At 43.5% G+C, this 23,871-nt stretch overlaps 1 protein-coding gene across 1 annotated transcript in view; it reads right to left on the reverse strand.

Moving 5' to 3' along the window:
* Nucleotides 1–18,144, reverse strand: part of LOC127001558 (uncharacterized) — a 70,434-nt gene extending 52,290 nt beyond the window's left edge. The window contains exon 1 of the mRNA XM_050866206.1: nucleotides 16,188–18,144. The gene's annotated coding sequence lies outside the window, so the exon portion shown is untranslated. The remainder of the gene's footprint in view (nucleotides 1–16,187) is intronic.
* Nucleotides 18,145–23,871: the final 5,727 nt, after the last annotated feature.

The following is a 23,871-nucleotide window of genomic DNA, read 5'->3' on the forward strand; positions in this document are numbered from 1 at the left end:
CACATGAATACCTTATACATACTTATATATATTTCTCTTGGTGTCAGATATACAACATTAAAGTAAAGAAGACACACGCATTAGAGTGGAAAGCGCTGGCAAATGACCCTGAATAGCAATGCGATAAAAAGAGAGAAAAATAAAACGATGCTGATTTTAAAAGTTGCATCGGAACGCAAACATCTGCAGTCCCGCGGGAGACGACAACGAGGAGGAAGGAAAGAAGGAAACGCAGAGGGAAGAAATAACCAATGAAAACAGGAGAGATAGAGATAGATAGAGAGAGAGAGAGAGAGAGAGAGAGAGAGAGAGAGAGAGAATCCGAGCAAAGAACCAGGAAATCATCACTACCCGAGCCACATCACGCCTCCTGCTCCCTGTCTTGTCACACACACACACACACACACACACACACACACACATACATACACACATCCACACACACACGTCGTCACGCTAACAAGAAAAAGAGGATCGACCGCATTAGGCATAACATAACCATAAATATAAGCTGCTCTGACCACCCGCCCGCCACACACACACACACACACACACACACACACACACACACGGGAGCGAGCATTACCTTCACGCTTGTCACAGGTAGAACAGGGGTTGATGGCAGGTATATTTTCATCCCTTTGTGTCCATTTACCTGCTGTGAAAATAATACTACCGACACCGATCGCCCTTTTCTCTCCTTTTTTTGAGATTTACTTTATATATATTCAGGTATAACAACTGAACATGCGCTGCCTCATATACGGTTTTTTTTTCTGTCTATTCCAGCCAGGCTCTTTTCAGGTAAGTCGAGTATCGGTAACATCAGTCTTACCAATTCGTGTCCCTTGCTGTGTCTGTGTCGATATTCGGTGTTCCTTTCCTCCTAAAATCACGTAACTTATATGATGATTCTTTTCTTCCATTTCTGTATGCTGTTGAAAATAAAGATTGCTATTTATTTAATTCTCTTGGCGTCGCTAATCTCACGTTCACCATTACCGCAAGGCCTTTCATCAGACGCGACTTTTAATAGCGGTAGTTTTTATCAGAAGTTTATTGGTGAGTCATCCCTTCACATCTTCTCAGAGTTAAAAAAAAAAAAAAAATCATTCGGCCTTAAAAGTCTTCCCTACCCTACCTTTATCACCAACCAAAGAAATCATCAGTATCTTCTAAGCTATTTACCTTTTCTGAATTACACATGCTTCACCCACACCTAATTTCTACTTTAGTCATGGCGTTGCTAACAGAGAAAATAGATAAGTTAATTAATAAGTTGGCTGAAGCAATTAACCTGGAAACGGCCAAGGAAGGGGGAACGTGTAAAACAAGCGTCCGTCTTCCTCCTGTTCCCCTATTTTCTCTTCTTTCACGTAATTAACAGCTTTTCCAACTTTCTCGCCCTCGGATCATCACATAACTCTTGCTGCCTTGCTCGGAGAATCTTAACTGGTAATCACATTTTTTCTAAAGTAATGTTCGGATGAGTGGGAGTTCCTCTTACCCCAATTCGTGCATGGATGTGATAGTTTAGTCTGTCTGATAGCGTGCTGCGGTCGTTACAGTTTCTCAATATGTGCCATTATGCAGGTAACATTTGCATGGCTTTATGTCTTTCTTTCCTCCTCTCTCGCTGCAGCTGTTCTTCGTTCTTCTTTCCTCCAGGCAAGTGTTTTCATTTCAAACTTTTTACGATTATGCATGCGAATTTTCCTTTCTCCTCACAGCTGTTTATTTTTTTTCTTTATCTTGTTTCCTCCATCCAGGCGAAAGTCTTAAAATCATTTTTCGCTTCTCCATGCAGTTTTTTTCTACCTTCCTTTTGTCTTTTATTTTGTCATGCACGTGTTGTATTTACCATTTTTCCCTCTCAGTGTACGCATTTCCATCTTTTTCTTTCGCTCCTCCATGCACCTCTTTTCCTATCTTCCTTTTTCTCCCTCCACGGACATGTATTCACCCTTTTCCTCTCTCCTCTCTACATGCAAATCCTTTCATATCCATCTTCTTTCTCTCCATGCGGGCCTTTTTTTTTACCTCTTACTCTCCTCAGTGCTGGCGTGCTCTGTTGCCTTTCGTGTCTGTGCATAGCGAAAAGCATTGGTGATTTTCTGTCCATCTGCATAAAGAGAGGCATTGGGGAGTCAGGCCGCGGCAGGGTGGCGTGTGTGTACCTGCCGCCTCACCTGTCCTAACCCTTCGTTCAGACGTGCTTCTGTGTGGCTCGTGAGGCCGTAAGTTCCGGTGTGGTATGTGACGTGTGTGGAGGCCCCTGCTCTTGATGTCTGCTATTTTTACCCGACTTTTTTGTTACGAATTCTTGCATGTTTTGTTTTTCTTTTATTTGGTTTTATCCTTTTTGTTATCGCTTATTTTTCTGTTTTGTTCTATTTTGCTCTGTTCTTCTCATTCGTATTTTTTCTTGTGGTTATTTTATATTCGGTTTTATTACCTTTATTATCATTTCCTATTTATGTTTTTTGTTCTCTTTTCCTTTATTCTTTTATTTTTTTCCTACTAACTTGCATTATAGCTTTTTAATTTGAGCTGTTTTTCCTTTTTATTTTTCGTGATTATCTCTTTTTTTTCTCTTCTATCATTTTACTTTCGTTTTCACTTTCGCTGCCCGTTCTTTTCCCACTTATTATTTCATTTAACTTCATTGACTTTCACAGCATAAACACGGCCAAACTCAAAGACCTTTCAGGATTCTTATCTCTACTACGTCTAACTACCGGCCTCTTGCAGACTCCTAATGTTCTTATGGTCTTATCTTAAGCGGGATAAATAGGTATATCATAAAACACAATGCTTCACTTCTACACACATGGCCCTGCATCTAAACGAGAACACTATCAATGTAACCCTTCAGCCACACCAGAGACCGTCGCCAAGTTACATCGCGCCAAAGACCTATCATTCCTCCTACCAGACAGCCGGCAGACCAACGCCCTTCTGTTGTTTCCCGTAAATATTGGATGAAGGGTCGTCTGGTGATCGCTATTATGGCTTTATATCGGTCCTAACCCTCTCTCTCTCTCTCTCTCTCTCTCTCTCTCTCTCTCTCTTATTTATATACGTAGAAGCTTCAGTCTTAATTAAATGCGGCAGGAATGCAACTAAAGTCCTAATTCATGAAATGCGGGGATAAACTTTTTTCCTCTCCTCGCCCTCTGGTGGAGTTTGTGTGCAGAGACTAATGAAAGAGAGAGAGAGAGAGAGAGAGAGAGAGAGAGAGAGAGAGAGAGAGAGAGAGAGAGAGAGAGAGAGAGAGAGAGAGAGAGAGAGAGAGAGAGAGAGAGAGAGAGAGAGAGAGAGAGAGAGAGAGAGAAATGTTTATTTTTTTGTGTTACCAATGAACAGAAAGTCAAAAATGGTAAAAAGAGAGAAAGAAAGTGACAAAAAATACTATAGATTAACGGAAACGTTTTTACAGAGGACTTCCGACGGTCTTGTTAGGTGGAAGCACACACACACACACACACACACACACACACCTGGCCCAGATACACGTTCCAATTTATATGTGTGTGTGTGTGTGTGTGTGTGTGTGTGTGTGTGTGTGTGTGTGTGTGTGTGTGTGTGTGTGTGTGTGTGTGTGTGTGTGTGCTTGCTTACACGCACCTCGAGTTAATGTATTTAGTTAATGAATCCAGGTAAGACGTGACGTGAGGCGAGTCATTATGGCTTCCTCGTTAACGGGAGCGCCTGCACCTGTTTGTGACTCACGCCCACCTGTTGCATTACGGTATATTCTATTAGTGCACTGCCGACTTCATGTGTCTCCTATTTTTAGCATGCTAGCAAATATTGTCTGATTTCATCCAGCTATTCCATTTCCTTCCCTTTAATCCATCTCTTCTTTTTTTAAAGCAAAGGGGACAGCTCAAGGGCTTAAAAAAAAGAAAACAATAATGAAAAAAAAAGCCCGCTACTTACTGCCCCTAAAAAAGATTAGAGAGGAGCGGCCGAAAGAGAAGTCAATTTCGGGAGGAGAGGTGTCCTGGTACGCTTTCTGTCTTCGCATCTTGTTTTATGGTGTATTTTCGACTTGTCCTTACTTACTATTCTAGATGCAAGTTTACGAAAATATTGTCCCATTTCATTCATCTCCTGCATTTTCTCCTTCATCAATTTTTATTTTCCCACTTCTTGTTTCTTTCTTGAGAGATTCATTTATTTTCCACTATTCCTTACGTCATTAAAAGCTAAAAACTGAAACTGCAAATCTCTTCCCTCTTTCTTTGCATTCATATATTTCTCTTCCCTAGTTAAATTACCTTACAATAAAGTGAAATGTTTAATACAGTAACCGTAACTTAAACTAAACTAAACTGAACCCTCTCTACTCCTCCTCCTCCTCCTCCTCCTCTTTTGCCTCCTGCCTTTACAAGTCTTCTTCGCTATGCAAGGCGAGGCGGGCGTAAGAGAGTTGCTCCTAAACGTTCGCTGCTTGAATCCGCAGGAGCGTGTGAGATGGTTGTTAATAGGACCCAAGATTTCCCTCCCCGGCCCCGCCTTCCCTGCTTGGTATCGTTTTATATTGTCGTCCTGTCCTTGCCTTCCCTTCATGCTATTTGCTTTCATATTCTTCCTTGTTTTCCCTTCACTTTCTTTCCTTTCATATTTTTTCCTGCTTTCCCTTCATTTCTCTTCCCTGATTTCCCTTCACTTCTTTTCCTTTAATATTCTTCCCTGATTTCCCTTCCCTTCCTTTCCTTTAATATTCTTCCTTGTTTTTCCTCCACTTTCTTTGCTTTAATATTCTTCCTTGTTTTTCCTCCACTTTCTTTGCTTTAATATTCTTCCTTTCATTCCCTTCCCTTTCTTTGCTTTCATTTTTCTTTCTTTGCCTTATATTTTCTTTCCTTCCTTGTGTCCATTTCCTCATCTTCCTTTCTTCCCTCGCTTTACAGTGCTTTCATTTAACCTTTCTCGCTTTTTTTTCTCTTTCCTCTCCTTTCTTCACCTTTCCCTGTCCTTCCTTCCTCCATTTCCCTTGATTTGCTTCGTTGTGTTGTGTTGTCTTTCTCTCCTTCCCAACTCTTTCCTTCGCTTCCCTTTCCTCTCGTGTCCTTTTGTTTTCTTTCTTCTGCATTCCCTTCCCTATCCTTTACCTTCCTCTACTCTTCATTATATAATCTCCCCTACCTTTCTTCCTTCCAGCAACCTCGCTTTCATTCAGCCTTCCTCTAATTTACCTTATCTTTCCCCTTCCCCCTTTCCCTTTTGATTCTCTCTCTCAATACAGTTTCCTTTCTCTTCCATTCCTCTGCTTCACTTCGCCTCCTCCATTCCCTTTCCCTTTCCTGACTTTCATTTTCCTATCCTTTCATTCCCCTTCCCTCCTTCCCTTCTTAATCATCTCCCCCTTCTCTAGCTTTAATATTCCTACCCTCCCATTCCTACCCGCTCCCTTCTTCTCGTCTCTTCCCTAGCATTCATTTTCCTGCCCTGCCATTCCTATTCCCCTTCCTCCTTCCCTTCTTTGGCTTTCCCTTATCGCGGCAGAAGGAAGATTAAGGCAACCGAATACTCTTACTAAGCCTTAATGCATTTCCGCGGTGGCTCAAGTGTGTGCTGTTGTTTTAATGGTGGAAGCGCTAATGGGGCCTCTGTAATGTGGTAATGGTGGATATTAAATGTAGGCGTGTTGGTGGCGCGGAGGATGAGTGGTGATGGTATTGGAGGTGACTGTGGTGGTGGTGGTGGTACTGGTGGTGACAGTGGTGGTGGTGCTGGTGGTGGTATTGGTGGTGACAGTGGTGGAGGTGGTGGTGGTGGTGGAGGTAGGGGTAGGGATATAGGGGCGGTTGTAGTAGTAGTAGTAGTAGTAGTAGAGGTAGTGGTAATTGTGGTCGGGGTGGTAGTGGTAGTTGTGGTAGTGGTAGTGTTGATAGCAGTAGTAGAGATAGTATTTTTTTTATTCGTCACTGAGGAAAATATGATAAAAAAAATTGATTACCAGCACAAACTAAAAGAAAAATGCTTCAGAATAATAATGAAATAAGTCATAATGCAAATGAGACACCACACACACGAAAAAAGAAAGATACAATAGAAAACACAAAAAAGAAAGAGTCCGTCGCTGAAATTGTGTTGGTAAATGTGCCCGACTTCTTTCCTAATTTTTAGTGTATTTCATTCTTTTATTTGAAGAGGATTCCACTCGAAGGCTGAGCACGATGGGAAAAATAATAATACAACTCTCACCTGTCGGAGGAGGAGGAGGAGGAGGAGGAGGAGGAAAGAAAAAAAGAAACCTCGTATATAATGCTTACTTAATAATGAAACCATGCAATACACCTCTCTCTCTCTCTCTCTCTCTCTCTCTCTCTCTCTCTCTCTCTCTCTCTCTCTCTAATGCCTCAACTTTTGTCTGGAGGCCCAAGGAATGCAGCAAGCGTTATTAAACAAAATACACACACACACACACACACACACACACACACACACACACACACACACACACACACACACACACATGCATTATGAGGATTGTCTTGCTGTTAATACTGTAAGGAATTCTTGGTATTTCACGTTATGCAATTTGTGCTTCGGAATAACTTTAGTAAGAAAACATGATACTACCGCCCATGGATTTTATTATTATTATTTTTTTTTACTTTTTATTTGTTTTAGAGGTGAGGAGTTTCTCTTCTATATGTGCTTCTTTGCTTCCTTGCCTGACTGAGTGCGAATGTGTAAGTATGTGTTTCTCTCTCTCTCTCTCTCTCTCTCTCTCTCTCTCTCTCTCTCTCTAACTAATTACATCAGCTCGTATTTCGTATAAAAGTGAAGAATATATTACCTACTAGAGCTGCTAATTTTCACGCAGTTATATATTTCACGGCACTACGATTACTCAGTGTGAGATATTACTGTACTTAGCAAACTAACTGAAGACGAGGTGTGATGTGAGTGTGAGTGTGTGTGTTTGTGTGTGTGTGTGTCTAAGTCATAGGTGGGGAAATAGTGTAAAATTTGAAAATAAAAGTGTATGTGATATTTTCGTGTTCTGTGATTAAGTATTGCCTGCATTTTTTCATTATTTAACTGCAGTCTTGGCAAATATATAATCCCTCGCATTTTTATTTTCATTCTCATTTCTTCCCTTAAAGTTATCATTCTTCCCCCTCTTCCTCATCATCATTTTTTCACACAAACATTCTATTAACGAGAGATCCGCTGGTTACAAACACGAAATTGCTTCAATGTATCATACTTATCTGGCGTTCAGTGAAACTCAGGACATTTCGGACATTTATAAGTAATCCGGCTAATCACGCTATCCCCTGAGTCTAATACCTGTCACACGAACACACACACACACACACACACACACACACACACACACACACACACACACATTCACCTGTTATTTGGTAGTTCTGTTGCTCTCATAAATCGTATAATGCTACATGTATAATGTGTATACAATTTTACTCACCTGTTATTATGTAGTTTTGTCTCTCCTCTAAATTGTATAATAACTGCACAGGAGAATATATTTTTTTTCTTTAATTACCGTGCTTTGGTGTTAGTCATTACACCCACGCACACATAAAAAACAATATCATGCTCATTTTCTGCTAAACTGACCATCCTAATTCCCTGTTAAATAATTCATGTGCTGCGTAAAATTCTAATGTGATGCTTCGGGTATATAACTATCGATAAGCTTGAAAAAAATATATCGTGGCCCATTTTTCATTATATTACACGAAAAAAAATATAATAGTTCATTTTTTTGTGTGTGTGTATGTATGTGTGTGTGTGTGTGTGTGTGTGTGTGTGTGTGTGTGTGTGTGTGTGTGTGTGTGTGTGTGTGTGTGTGTGTGTGTGTGTGTGTGTGTGTGTGTGTGTGTGTGTGTGTGTGTGTGTGTATTATGTTATCCGGCATCGGCTAAGCTCCGTAAAACCCTGTAATCCCTACATACGAGAACCCGATAGAGCTCGGTAAATCACATTCCTGCCAACAAAATAAAATCATTATTCAATTCGCTCGCCTTGTTAGCGACTAATGAAGAGCTATTAGTGATTCATATATACTCGCTCTGTTGCCCCTTCTACCACCTCGAATTCTCCTCTCCCCTCCTTTAAACCTCTCTCTCTCTCTCTCTCTCTCTCTCTCTCTCTCTCTCTCTCTCTCTCTCTCTCTCTCTCTCTCTCTCTCTCTCTCTCTCTCTCTCTCCTTTAATCTCAATATCATTAATCTTCTTGCTCTCTCATCCTCCTATCCCTTCACCTTTCTCCACCTCCTATTCGTTCCCCTTTGCTATCCTTCTTTCCCCTCAAGTCCATCAATTTCTTCTGCTTTTCTCTCCCCTCTGAAGTCTAGAGTAATGGAACATCTTTCTTTGCCTCTACCTCCTCTACTTGCTCTCTCATCGGCCTCTCCTCTAATTTCTTGCTCCATTGTCATCATTCTTTCCCCTCTACCTCATCTAGTTCATATCCCTCATTTCCTCTGTATTCTACCTTTCTCTTCCTTCTAAAGCTATATCGTTTTCTATCACTACATTTTCCACTTCACATCCAACAATTACTTTCTCTTCTCATTTTCTCTTCCCTCTAAAGCGTCATTCTCTCTCTTCTATATTTATTTTCTTCTCCCTTTCTCTTCTCTCTTCCCTCCTCTCTATTTGTTCTCTCCTCCTAATCTCTGCCCTCTACATTGTCATTTTTCCCCGTTTCAACTCGTCTCTGTAACAAGTAAGGCGTTCTTTTATCTCACACCTCTTTATCGTGACAGCATGAAGTTATGAACAGCTTCCTCGCTGTCACTACATAGTCTAAACGAACGACGTAACCGATAGTGTTGTCCTTTAGCGTTCACTGTTTTTGTCCGAGCCGCTGGAACGGAGTATTATGTAACCAAGCCTCCTCCTATTCACTCTCCTCCTTCCCCCCTCCTCTCAAACACACTGACGCACACACAGCATATCACTTCAGAATCAATCCATCACTGTGTTACTTAAGGAAAAGCCAAACACACGCCGAAGACAACAATCATTTATCTTTATTGGTCACCCTTTAAAAATAAACTTCCCAGCCATAAAGGAAAGCCCAATAGGAATAGAAAACGACGATTCACTTCCTGGAAAACATCGATGGGGGTGGGTGGGTGGGTGTGAGAGAGAGAGAGAGAGAGAGAGAGAGAGAGAGAGAGAGAGAGAGAGAGAGAGAGAGAGATGCTAAGGAGGAGGAATAAATTCACCCGAAGGTTAATATAGCGGCACCTTTTCCCTGTGGCCGGGGAAATTTTTATCAAGTTAGGAAAGTTTCGCATAGTTGCCAGGCTGTCGCGGAAGACGGAGGAGGAGGAGGAGGAGGAGGAGGAGTAGGAGGAGGAGGAGAAAATGAGAAAAGGAGGAAGGAGAAAATACAAACAGAAGGAAATATTGGATTCAGAATAACAAAATAATGAAAGGCAAAAGGAGACAATTAGAAGGAGAAAAATGAAGGTAATGGAGGTTGGAGAGAGGGAGGAGGAGGAGGAGGAGGAGGAGAGAAATAAAATGAAGAATAGAATAAAAGAGGGGAGTGGGATCAGATAAACTTTATTAGGGCAGGTCAAAAAAGTAAAAAAAAAAAAAAAGGAAAATTAATTAACGAAAACGAACGTAAAAGAGAGAGAAAGTGCATGAACGAAAACGAGTGAAATAAATAGCAAATAGAAAAGAAGAGAAAGAAAATGGAATCAGGAAGAATTAAAAAAACTGAAAACTATAAAAAATGAGAAAGAATGACAGAAAAAAAGGTTAAAAAAGGGAAACCGAGTGAAGGTAAACGAAAGCAAAAGACAATAAAAACAAAAACAAATTAAATACAAGACAAATAAAAGAATAACTCAAACGACAAAAGAGTGAAAAACAAAGTAAAACAAAAAAGGATCGGGAGAACAAGAATAAAAACGAGAAAAAAATCAAATAAAAATAAGAGGAGAGAAACGAAGATGAGAGAAAAAGGAACAGAGCAAAGTAACAGAAAACAAGAAAAGAATGAATAAAAAAAAGAAAAAAAGAGGGGAGAGGAGGAGGCAAGAGGGAGAGAAATGAAGAGAGAAAAACATGAGGCAGACAAACATATAGGGATGAGGAGGAGGAGAAAGAGGAGGAGGAGGAGGAGGAGGAGGAGGAGAATAAAGCTGATATTGTAAGGATGGCAAGGGGCGGGAGGGAAGTAGGAGGAAAAGAAGGAGGAGGAAGAAGAGGAAGAGAAAAGATAGTGGAAGAAACAGAGCTGAGAGAGAGAGAAAGTTAGAGCAAGAGCGAGACAGAAAGACAGAGGGAGACAGTTAGAGACAGAGACAGAGAGAAAGGAAGTAAGGGAGATTGAGACTGAGAGAGGAAAGGGAGACGAAAAGAGGGCGTGGAAATCTAGTAAGTGGGAATAGGGGAGTGGAAGATCATCAGGATGACATATGATTCCCGTTGATCCTGCAATGGGCCGAGTTTATGGGTCACCGGCAGCTAATTGCACGAGGGACGGATGAAGAGGAAGATGAGGAAGAGGAGCGGAGAATGAAGAGAAGAGGAGAACGAGGAGCGGGAGTAAAGAGGAAGAGGAGAAAAATAAGTGGTTAATGAAGAGGAAGAGGAAGATGAGTAGGAGAATGAAGAGAAAGAGGAGGAGGAAGAGGAGCGGAGAATGAAGGGAAGAGGAGAACGAGGAGCGGGAGTAAAGAGGAAGAGGGGAGAGATAAGTGGTTAATGAAGAGGAAGAGGAAGATGAGTAGGAGAATGAAGAGGAAGAGGAAAAAGAGGAGCGGATAATGAAGGGAAGAGGAGAACGAGGAGCGGGAGTAAAGAGGAAGAGGGGAGAGATAAGTGGTTAATGAAGAGGAAGAGGAAGATGAATAGGAGAATGAAGAGGAAGAGGAAAAAGAGGAGCGGATAATGAAGAGGAAAAGAAGAAAGAGGGACGGAGAATGAAGAGGAAGAGGGGAAAGAAGGGCCGAGGATGAAGAGGAACAGAGGAAAGAGGAGTGGAGGATGATGAGGAAGAGGAGAATGAAGAGGAGAACGAGGAACGGGACGGTGGAAGAGGAGGAGAAACAGGGGCGTCGAATGAAGAGGAGGTGGAGGAGTAGGAGGAGGTAAAGGAGATTGAAGAGGGCGAGGAGATGAAGGAGGAGGAGGAGAATGAGGAGTGACGGGTAGTAGGAACCTTGGCCCAATAGCGAGGGTGTAGGTTAGGGAAGCGAAATCTACACCCATAGACATTCACCTAAAAGACTAACGATTTCCTGAATTACCTATTATAAGCGAACGTATAAGCAGATATGGTACGATTTGGTCCATCTCTTCTGTTGCCTTCCTTTCATGATATCTCTGTCTTCGCTTTTTTGTAAGTTGTGTTTTCGACTTTTTCTTAGGTCTTCCAAAACTATAAAAATATGTAACCCTTCACCTATCTTTTCCTTTTTCTTTATTTCAGTCGTGTATCTCGCTTCACTTGTTGCATTACCTTACAGTATAGTGCAATCTTTTTTTATATTAAGTAACAGCAGAAAATTCCCTCACTGTACTGCTCCTGTAACGAAAATAAGAAATACAGTCACATGCGATAATTAAGAGGAAACGCGAGTAAGAAGGGACAGCATATTAGGTCTTTTTTTAATAGTCTACCAAATTTCATATTATTCCACAAATGATGAAGGAAAGAAAGTGTCTCCCTACCCTTGACCCTATCGACCATATTAGAAGTTGTCCCATTCTCAGTAACTCAATTCGATCAACTCCTTTTCAGCAACTTCCTCTTTTGTACTTTATATGAAAAACGTGTAGGAGGCATCTCTATATATACACTTCTGCCTAGGTCTTAGTTCTTCCTCCCTAAACGCATGAAAACAATATAGTGCAATCCCTCTAGGTAGAAAGGGGACCACGATACCCCTTCTCACTCGTTTAAAATGGGTTTATCTACATCGTACTTGTCCTGAAGAGTGAGAAAAACAGAGCCTTGGGGGAGCATGAGGCAAGCTTAACAGTCTGGCCCGGCGCCTTGATGCGGAAAAAGCGTCCAGTCTCTGTATTTGGAGCAGGAGGGGAAGGAAGGTTGGTTGGGCAGGGCGGCGAGCAGGGGCGGGAACAGCTACTTTCTGTGTTGGGATCAATGAAACCTTTTCCTCTGCTTCCGGGAGAGACAGGAAGTATGGTGCCGCAAAGGGGGGATGGAGAGTGCGTGCGTGCATATGAAGGTGTGCTTCTGTGTGTGTGTGTGTGTGTGTGTGTGTGTGTGTGTGTGTGTGTCTAGGTAAGGTGTCGGTCGGGAATATAAACTGTCAATATATCGCGGCAAAAATAAAGCCATGATCGTACTTCAAAGGGAATGCTTGGGGTCATTTGTGTGTGTGTGTGTGTGTGTGTGTGTGTGTGTGTGTGTGTGTGTGTGTGTGTAAAGAAACAAAGGATGCCAATTACACCACTAATACGAATTATGATTAAAACGAAAAAAAAAAATGCTCTCGAACAAAAAATAGAAAGTTGGACCAAAAAAACACAAAAAAAAAACACACACAACCAGAATAAAAATAAAAACAAGTCAAGAAAAACATTACACATGAAAAAGAGGAAAATAGATCTAGTACGAAAAGAAAAAAAGTACCGAAAAGAAAAACATAATCACGTAACCTCCCTTCACTAAAAGAACACAAAAAGAATCTAATAACATTTAATGACCCAACTTAAACGAAACTTATTTACCTTTACCACTCCCACCTCGAAAAAAAATATGAGGGCAATTAATTAACCTCTTTCCACGCGGCCAAAGGAAATAAAGTAAAGTCTTGCGTCTTTAACAGCTCACTTTTCGGACGGTGGCGACACACTGTGGGCCGAGCGGAAGGCCGTGAGACGACATGGTTGGACGCTATCGATGCACTGTTATGTAAGGCTAACCCACTTATACCGAGGAGGACAGATGATGGTGATACTGGAAAAGGAGGAGAAGGAGAGGAAGGAGGAGATGGAGATAAGTGGAGTAATAGCTGTAGGAGTAGTAGCAATAGTAGTAGTTGTATAAGTAATAGGAGGAGGAAGTTATATAGTGGGGAGGAAATGTCTACCATCCCATCATCTGTTCCATATAAGTCGACATTCACCTCTTTGTTTCCATTCCATAGGTGTTATTCCTTTGAGTCAAGCGAGCAACAGAAGGCATAACTATAAAAAAAATACACCCGCGTCACAATGGGAGGGGGCCAACCACATGAGCACTGCAGGGGATCATACTACGTGTTACCATAAATTAACCACAAAACACAGAAAAAAGGGAACAATTGATGGAAATTTAGGTTTGACACACTACTGTGCATACAAACACGTGCGAGTGTAGAGACCACGACAAAGGGAAAATTTGGGATACAGAGGGAGAAGTACACACCCACACCCACACCCACACACACACACACACACACACACACACACACACACACACGCATACAATTCCAAACAAGCAGTGCAGATGAACACAAGCCCACAAGCAATACAAACACATCATGCAACACAGGTAGAAAAACAAGGGAGAGAAAAAGTTGACGCGAAAAAAACAAACAAAACAAAAAAAACATTACCGCTCCAATCAGTCTCGGTACCATGCACACATTTATTTTTTTTTTTATCTAGCGCTTACAATCAAAATGGGCAATGTTCGCGTTAATCGTGTGAAAAATGAAGTACTGAGAATGGAACCAATTTGTCCGTCTGTGTATATCTCGGTTAATGATTTCGTTAATTAGTTAGCTTTGTTTGTTAGTGTTTATGTGCGTGTCACTTTTTTATTCTCTCTTCATCTACCTATCTATCTATCTATCTATCTAATATCCTTCCTATACTTTCCGCTGTACCACCTTCATCTCATCACGCCTCCCACACACATTCCGCCGCCCTACTTTCCTTCATCCCTCAGCCAATATCTCAATCCCTTTCATTACCCTTCCCTCACTCTATCTACCTTCTATCTACCTATCCATCAGTCCGTCATTCCTACCTATACCTCTTATCTACCGTCTTCAACACCTACATCCCTCCCGTCACACACACACATACACACACACACACAAGCACACTCCGCTGCCCACCTTCCCTCCGTCCCTCAGCCCGTCCCCTCCGTCGCTCTCTTTACCCTTCCCTCACGCGGTGGACGTAATAATCATCACGGTTGGGGAAAGCAGGAAATAACCTCATACAGCTAATGCCCCCCGTTGAGTTTAAAGGGAAGGGCATTTAGCAAGAGAGGCAGGAGAGCGAGGGAGTGGGAGGGAGAGGCAGAGAAAGAGAGAAAGGGAGAAAAAGAGAAGCGTAGGAACAGAGAAAGAGAGAGACGAAGAGGAGGAGAAAAGTACAGGGCTCGTAATGAATAATGAAGAGGAGCATTAGGCGTTAACAGGCGTACTTAGGTAGTGAAAAAAATGAGGAGGTGGAATATGAGGAGAGAGAGAGAGAGAGAGAGAGAGAGAGAGAGAGAGAGAGAGAGAGAGAGAGAGAGAGAGAGAGAGAGAGAGAGAGAGAGAGAGAGAGAGAGAGAGAGAGAGAGAGAGAGAGAGAGAGAGAGAGAGAGAGAGAGAGAGAGAGAGAGAGAGAGAGAGAGAGAGAGAGAGAGAGAGAGAGAGAGAGAGAGAGAGAGAGAGAGAAGACAAACAAAACAGGCAGGCAGACAGACAAACTGACAGACACAGACAAACAGAGGTAAACGATGGAAAGACAAACAAAGACACTGATCCGCAAACAGACAAACATACAGACACGGATAGACAGACAGACAGGCAGAGAAGATTGCCCCGAAAACACGAGCTTATAAATTCGGGAGTGATAATCAGAAAGACAGACAAATGGACACACACACACACACACACACACACACACACACACACACACACACACACACACACACTCTGTATTTTCCACTTAATATGCATGACACATTAACGAAGAAAATCGTCATCTTAAATCATCACTTCTCGCCGCTATGAGGAAGTTAACATTGACAGCCGGAAAGAAAGACAACACCCAAATCCTTTTAGCATAACGAATTCAAGTTAAGACATCCAGTAAGAGAAATGTTGTGAGGTATTCATAAAGATAACGGTGAATATATTAAAGCTATTTGTAGGGTTGCTGGTGATGGTGGAGGTGGTGATAGTGATGATGGTTGAGTAAATAGTGGTTATCAGACTATAGTGATAATAATGATTGATAGTGAAAAACAATAACAGGAACGATGATGAAAGAGACAATGAGAATATGTATTTTAAAACCAAATATCAGCCATACAATACTATCATGCTACTAATTGGAACAAAGCCAAAATTAAAGAGGACGTAATGAATGCAATGACGAGAGGCGGATCGGGAAACAGGAACGAAATGAATATATGTAGTTTGCGACGCGCGACACGATGATAACTGAAAAGGGGGAAAATGCATTACAGATGGACACCAACACGCACGAAAAAAAAAAAAAAAAAAGCCAGCCTGATGTAAACACGTATTAAAATGATGGAAAACTTTATGGCAACAGACTGAAATTTCATACACGCGTAATTTTGGTGCGATGATTAAAATGATACTGATGGTGATGATGATGATAATAATAATAGTAATAGAAGAGAAACAGCAGCAAAATTAACAAGAATAACGATAAAAAAGTAGAAAAAGAAGAAGGAAGAAGAAAAAAAAATATTGATGGTGATGGTGATGATGATGATGATGATGATAATAATGGTAATGGAAGAGAAACAGCAGCAAAATGAACAAGAATAACGATAAAAAAAAAGTAGAAAAAGAAGAAGGAAGAAGAAAACAAAAAAAAAATGATATTGATGGTGATGGTGATGATGATGATAATAATGGTAATGGAAGAGAAACAGCAGGAAAATTAACAAGAACAAAGATAAAAAAGTAGAAAAAGAAGGAAGAAGAAAACAAAAGGGAAAAGAGTTGGAGGATGAGGAGACGGGAGGAGAAAAATCAAATAAACATATAGAAGAAAAAATCGTCAACTCACAGTGAAATAGTAAAAAAAAAATACACCTAGTTTCGAATCAGGAACAAAGACACATTTTCAACATATCCTCAATACAAAGGAACACACCGCACCCGTTCAAAACAATACACGCAAACACTAAATATAACAAGGAAAGAGGAAACACGAACATTAACAATCCATCAAAATACTCACGTGGTGCATAAAGCGTGTTCTTGAGGGTGACGGAAGAGCAGAATGACCTGAGCACACAACATCCGCTGCTTCGCTTCCGGTGATGAGGAAACACCAACTCCACGAACACCAACACCACCACCACCACCAGCACCACCACCGAAACTTTTACTCCTCCCCCTCCTTCACCTACTCCGGCAGCCTCCTTCTTGCTTTCTGTCCGTCTCGTCGTTGTATCAGTCTATTACTTTTTTCTATCCTCTTCCTTATTTCCTTGTGTTCATTCCGTTCTCCTTATGTCAGTCTCTCCTTTTTATATTCCTGGAGTCAGTGCTGCATTTCCTTGACCCGTCACACGCACGCACGCACGCACGTTAGGTCACACCACGCGCTCTCAGAAGTTGGCCTCACTTCCTCCGGCGCGACGTGACTCTCTTTAGGTTACGTAATCTGGGCGGCGCGTTTGGCAGTGCCGCGGGACCGGGACACAGGCAGGCCGTCTGGGCGGTGGCTGTGGTGGCCGTGTGGCGCGGGGGGAGCGGGGAGGATGATAAGGACGTATTGTGAAGGGTGGGTTTTAAAAGTTGTGGGTGAGGTTGCTAAGTCTGCGGTGTTTTTTAGTGTTGGTATGTTGTGTTGTGTGGTGTAAGACGGGGTGGTTGTCTGTTGTGGTAAGGTGTGGTTGTGAGGGGTAAAAAGTGTGTGGTGCTGCAGGTGTGGTCAGGTGTGGTAAAGTGTGGTAAGTATCAAGTGTGTGTTGTTGTGGTTGGCAGGTGTGGTGAAGGGGTAGACGTGAGTTGTTGTGGCTGTCAGGTGTGGTGAAGGGTGAAAGTGCGTGTGTGTTGGTGTGGTCGTGTCAGGTGTGGTTGGGTAGGTGGGGGTAAGGCGCCGCCACACTCGTCTGTCCACCTGTGGCTGTCACTCACACGACCGCAAGCACGACACTGTCCCGGCGAGGGGAGATAAAAGTTTTCCTGAAGGTGCCGAAGTGTGTTCCAGGGGCTTCAGGTGACGGAGGGTGGTGGGTGGTGCAAGGGATGTCAGGGTGCCCTCCTCCGGCCTCGGCTGTCGACGGAGCGAGGGGAGAGTGAGGGCGGGATAGAGAGGGAGAAGGAGAGAGATGGGACGAGAGCCAGCGACTGCGTGCACCTCTCGTCAGCGCCGCTGCAGGACTGAGCCACGGGAGTCAGCCAGTGCCTTATGTACGGAGGTGGCAGGCACTCCCTCGCACCTACTCATCCTCATCTTCTTCCTCTTCTTCCTTCTCCTCCTCCCTCGTGTTCCTGGCCCTCCTTGTGCCCCCTCCTCTATTACTCCCATTCCTCCTCACTTCAGTGCCTCCATCCCCGCCCCTCCTGCCACCCTTCCTCCCAAGTGCCTGTGTTCACGCGGCCCGACCTCTGTTCAGACCTCTGCCGCTACCCCCTACCCGCCCGCCCCCCTCCTTCCTCGCCCTCGCCTCCCACTCATTCATGGCGGTTCGTAGTCCGCCCTCCCGCCCTCCTCCCACGTGGGGCAGATCGGGCGGGCTGCAGCACGTGTCCTTCCGCCCAGCGCAGCGCCATCTAGGAACAGAGCGACCTGGATCTAGCCTTCACGCACGTGGTGTTACTTCGCAGTTTACGTGGAAGAAAGGAAGCACGCCGCGGAAGGACCTTGAGGGGTACGCGGGTGACGCAGAAGAAAGAAAACAGCGCACGAGGAGGCCGTGAAGAGTATTTACCGTCACACACAGCAAGCAAATAATGAATGATGTGTTTCTGGGACATACATTATAATTAGTTCCGGATAATCACACCATTTGAAGACTCGGCTCATGGTACGTTATGAGAGGTAGTTCATAATTCACGTGTACACCATTACATAGCACACCCGACCACACTCGCTACACCCGCCTATCACCACCACCACCACCATCACCACCTGCCCCTCTCCACTTGAATATGGAAGACAGTATCCCTTTGAATTCATCTTTTACGTAGGCTCTTTAAGATCACCGTCAGATATTGCCGTCAGACAAAGCAAGCCGCTCTGACCCCCAAGCCCTTCCCCTCTTCCCCTCATCCTTCCAATTCCACTCAGTCCCATCACACTGTACCCTCCCCCCATTACCCTCCTCACCCTCTTCCTCCTCCCCTTGACCTAGACGCCGCCCCCATCACACGCTCCCCCCTACCAAACTGTACCCTTCCCCGTCACCCCCCTTCACCTCCTCCTACTGACCTCGAAACTACCACCCCAACACGCTATCCCAAACCCTCCCCACCATACCACACCCTACCCCTCACCCCACTAACCCCCCAACTCCTCTCCTTACCTCGCCTTTACCCCACATCCCACCGAACGCCACCTCCAACCCACAATACCGTACCCGCTCCTTTCACCCCACTAACCTCCCAGCTCCAATCCTTACCTCGCCTTCACCCCAACGAACACCACCCCCAACCCTGCCCCACCATGCTGTACCCTTCCTCGTCAACCCCATAACCACCCTACTCCTTTTTACTTCGCCTTTATAACACCGAACGTCACAACCTTACCCCCAAAATGCCGTACCCGACCCTGCCCCTCCCCACGCCACTGACCCCCAAATCCTATCCGTTCCTCGCCTTCACATCATTGAACGCGCCACCCTGAACTCCACCCTGAACGCCACCTCCTTGGCCCCCCCCCCTCCCACGCCAAAACAAGATAAGACCCTCGAGACTTATCACAAAATACCGTTGCGGCTTCACTGGCGACACCTAGACCTGTTTTTAATATATGACGTTGGTGGAGGGTATAGTTGCCCCTTTCCTCCCTTCTCTCTCTTTATTTTTTACCTTCTTTGCACTCTCCTTCCTTTTTTTCTCATCCATTCCCCACACGTGTCCATTTCCTTCGTTTCAGCCACCCCCTTACTCGCTTCTCCTCTCTCTTTACTTAGTTTCATTCATCCCTTTGTCTCTATCCTTTTCCCTTCCTCTCTTATAGTCTACCTGCCCTGACTCATTCCCTTTCTTCTCTTCTTCACCCTTTTCTTTATCCTTCTTCCTTTGTTCACTCGTTCCTTTCCTTTTTCCTTGTCCATCCCTCCGCCCACCTGCCTAAGTTCACCTCCCCTCCCTTTCCTCCCTTCCCTTCCACCCCCCTCCCCCACCGCCCCATTCCAGGTCTGATCGCTTTACAGAAAACGGAGAACAGCAACCTTGACCCATTTTTCTTTGTTCGGCCGCTCGAAAAAGGAGGAAGAGTGCCACATGACCCGGTTCTGATTTTTTTTTTCTTGTCACTCTTCTAAAACTTAGCCGAGTGAGCGTTTATGTCATTCATTGCCTCTTGCTTTCATCCCATTCTTATTTTTAACAACTTGGCAAAAGAGGAGATAGGAAAAGGCCAAGACCAAAGACAAAAAAAACTGTCAACTTTGATGAATTACCTGAAAATAAGAACAAGAGAAGAGAACAAAAATAAAAATAAAGAGCAGAAAAAGAAATGAAGAAGACTATATTTTCCAGCTTTTATTTTTTATATTGTTTTGCTTTCATTCCAGACCCAATCGAGAAACAGAGTCAAAAAACGAGAGAAAACTAGAACAATGAAACAGGTAAAAAAAAAATAAACCATAAAGAAAATGAATGCACGCGAATCTGTAAGTATATAGACTAGCCTACTGACAGCTTACTTAAGGGGGGGCACTTAATGAAATGTTGATTACCCTTAAAGCATTCGAGGACGGGCTGACATCAATCCTGCTTGCGAGAGCGATTATGGACACAAGAGGGAAGGTGAACGAAACTCTTGATGAAGTGGCTGTGAGACTGATGAGGAGGGAGGAGAATACTGCGCCTTAAACCAAATGAGAGAGAGAGAGAGAGAGAGAGAGAGAGAGAGAGAGAGAGAGAGAGAGAGAGAGAGAGAGAGAGAGAGAGAGAGAGAGAGAGAGAGAGAGAGAGAGAGAGAGAGAGAGAGAGAGAGAGAGAGAGAGAGAGAGAGAGAGAGAGAGAGAGAGAGAGAGAGAGAGAGAGAGAGAGAGAGCAACAAAGAACCAAGCGGCGCAGTAGCTTCACTCGGATACTGCGCTGTTTGACGATTACCAAGATATGGAAACAATTAAACCGTAAGAACAATAGAGCTTACTTTTGTTTATACACCTTCAAAGGATAGTACAGGGAAAGACAATAGAGTTCAACAACAATAAAAACACCCACACCCACACCCACACACACACACACACACCCTCACTCACACCCACCCACCCACACACACATACACCCACCCACACCTCATTCCCTATCCAGTATTTCGATGTACTACATGAGCAGTTTGATGAAAGACGTACAAATATTGGTTGTAAAAGGAAACTGAGCTGTCGTAATACTAGGAAAGGTCGAGCCTACATTCAGCCCTTAGATTACATTTACAACTTGGCATACAGCTAAGCCTACGTGTGTGTGTGTGTGTGTGTGTGTGTGTGTGTGTGTGTGTGTGTGTGTGTGTGTGTGTGTGTGTGTGTGTGTGTGTGTGTTTGACTTTCATTTCCCAATTGCTTGCTTTATCAACAAATTGACAAGTACACACACTCACTCACACACACACACACACACACACACACACACACACACACACCACCACACAACACAACTCAAGAACAAGAGGAGGATCTGGCCACCCATTCACCTCCAACCCCCCGCACGCACGCACACACACACACACACACACACACACACACACACACACACACACACACACACACACACAGACGTTATCTTCACCGTCCAACCAACACACCAGACTATTACCCATTCTGTTCTACCCCCCTAGCGACCCTGACAAGGCTACAACATTCAACGCTCCCTCCAGCTGTCTCTCCACACAGCCAGCCGCGCCACTGAGCCACCAACACCCCCTCACGCCGCCGGTCAGCCTGCTGCCTCCCTGGAATCCAGCCCAGCACGAGACCTCACCACCAGGAACTCTTCAAGCAATGGAGCACGTCATTAGGGTGCTGAAGTGCTGCGTTCTAAGTGCAAGATGCGAATGGTAAATGGAATATGTATGAATGTGTGTATGTATTCAGACAGTGGGAGGAAAAAATATATATTTCTCTCGTTTTCCTTTTTCTTTCTTTTTATCGGCGACTTCTTGTGCAGATAAATCTTGCCTGAATTATTATGATGTTTTACGTTACCTATTCTTTAGAAGATAATGAATTATATGTTTAAATAGACACATTGTCATTCTCCTCATTTGTCTGCTTCTAAAGTAAAAAGCTACTTATCTATTTATTTTCATTTTTCTCTCTGTCGTGCCATTAAAGTCGCCTCTCTGTATGCATAAATTACTTGTTCTATTTTAAAATTCTGACTTTAACGTGCAAATACTTTTGTTATAATTCTCCTCACTAATATGTGCATCAGGGATCAAAGACAAAAGAAGCTATATAGTATTTCCTGCTGCTGGCAACGTACAAGTATTTCCTCAAAAAAGCACAGTATATACCCTCATGGTTTTAGCGGACATATGCATGCGTGACTCCGCCTCACTAGCTTATGCCTAGAATTTCAAGTCAAATAACAGTTATAGATATCTTCCCTGAACAATTGAGTATACGATAAAAGTATTAACAGATGAACGTTACCGTTTGTATAAAACTTTTAAATCAAACGCAACGTATATTCACAGAAAAGGCAGTACATAACAAACAAACACATACGTCATCACTGTGTCTGTTTGTCTGTCCTCACTAACCTATGCATCACTGTAAAAATAAAAAATACTACGAATGCTTCCAGCCAAAAAACGTGTAGAATAAGATAAACAAACGAAATAAATAAATGTCAAAGGTAGAAGCGGGTCCACACGCCATAGCTGCGCGTGGCTGCGGTGCTCGTCTCCGTGTCGTTGTCCCTGTGAGCCTGTGGAAGGTAACAACCCCAGGACGCGGACTAGTGTGACATCCAGGATTGCCACAGTTTACTTTCCCCAGGTTTCCCCGAGTACCCTTATCGACTAGCCCGAAAGGGATGATGAACAGCTGGGTGAGCTGCACGCCGACTGCCCAGACCGGGATTCGAACCCAGGCCCGTGGAGTGGTAACCAGGCACGCTGATCACTAAAACACACACAAAAATACATGTAACAACTGGAGTCAATACGAGGAACATTTGCAATGCCAACCAACACACGGCTCACGAGAAATGAACACACCAAACGTTTTTCTTCCCCTTCACGTCTAAAGTTACAAATCTAATCTTACAGCGAGCTCAGTACTTTGCATAATTCATCCTTTTCGAGCCTGTCTAAATAAGCATACGGCGGTGGTAGCAGCAACCTCCTCCTCCTGACAGCACCACAACCTCCTCACAAAACACCACGACTCCTCCTACACCTCCCACGACAAATATTAACCTCAGGAACCTCACCAAAGGGCCACAACCTACACGTACCCTTCTCCGCATCATTCCGCTATACGACCCAGAGCAGATCTAAGCCTTACCAACTTCCTCATAACCGAGACAAAACCTCCACGATCCCTTATGTATTCTTCAGCGTCAGTTCTTAACCTCAACATCTTCTCCACAACCTCCAACGCTTCTCCCTTTCCCTCACGGCAACTCTTAACCTTAGAAGCCTCCACTCTGCCTTCCGCGCCCTTTCCCGTACCTCCCGCGGCAGCTCTTCTCCTCAATTGAGTTCATTATACGGAGAGGTATAGAGGGTAAAGCCACGCCATAACGATATCCCGCAGACCTCAAGAGCCCCAACCCTGAAGGACGCCATCCCAGCATCTCCAGAGCCTACTTTCAACGTTCACGAAGGCTTCTAATCCTCCTCTTCCTCGTAGATCCTCCTCACCCTGTCTGGAACGCCTACTAGATACTGCGTCTACTTCCTTCCATAGCAACTATTAAGAGGAACTGGTGATGTTATTGGTAATGCGGATGTTTCTCTCGTCGACGAATATCCCTCACAACCGAATTATCTTTCTTAGGTCTCTTCTCTTCACGTAATACCATAAATTTCGTGGTCTCGTTAACTTGTATATCTACTTTTCTATCTTCTCCTCCTCCTGGTTATCCTCGTACTACTTTCCTCCTCGTCCTCTTCCTCTCTCACTCTCCTTTCTATTCGTTTTTTTTCGCATTCTAGCTGTTCGGTTACTGAATGAATCTAGATACTTTATATATATTTAAAATAAGTGATGTTTCCTGCGGTGAGGTTTTTTTTCCACTGTAGAGAATCAAAAGTCAACGCTTTGCCAATACATTAATTAGTAACACGAGCGAATGAGTTTTTGTAATATCGATACCCGAAAGGGATAGCGGTTCACGTTAGTTGACATGCTACAGATTATCAAACGAAATGAAATCAGTCCGCACATATTTTTCTACATTTTCCCTGACTGACTATTATGAAAATATTACCGACAGTACTACATCACTAAAATAATTTTGCTTGATTAATTATCTTCTACACAAACTGAAAATAATGGACACTGACGCAACGACTAGGTTCAAACTTCTTTCCAGCGAATTCCAATAAACTTAAAACACTTGCAGTCTTGTTTCAGTTTTGCGCATGGTATGACCTGCTCCAGTCCACTTCATACTCTTAATCATCGCTAGAATACCTTCACCCATTGCCGGTATTCTAATCCATAATGGTCGCTTCTTCTACGCCATTTACGGCCATAACTCGCCCACAGAGGGAGTTGACGAGGCAT

The sequence above is a fragment of the Eriocheir sinensis genome, chromosome 21 (assembly GCF_024679095.1).
Source record: "Eriocheir sinensis breed Jianghai 21 chromosome 21, ASM2467909v1, whole genome shotgun sequence".
In the NCBI taxonomy this organism is placed as follows: domain Eukaryota; kingdom Metazoa; phylum Arthropoda; class Malacostraca; order Decapoda; family Varunidae; genus Eriocheir; species Eriocheir sinensis.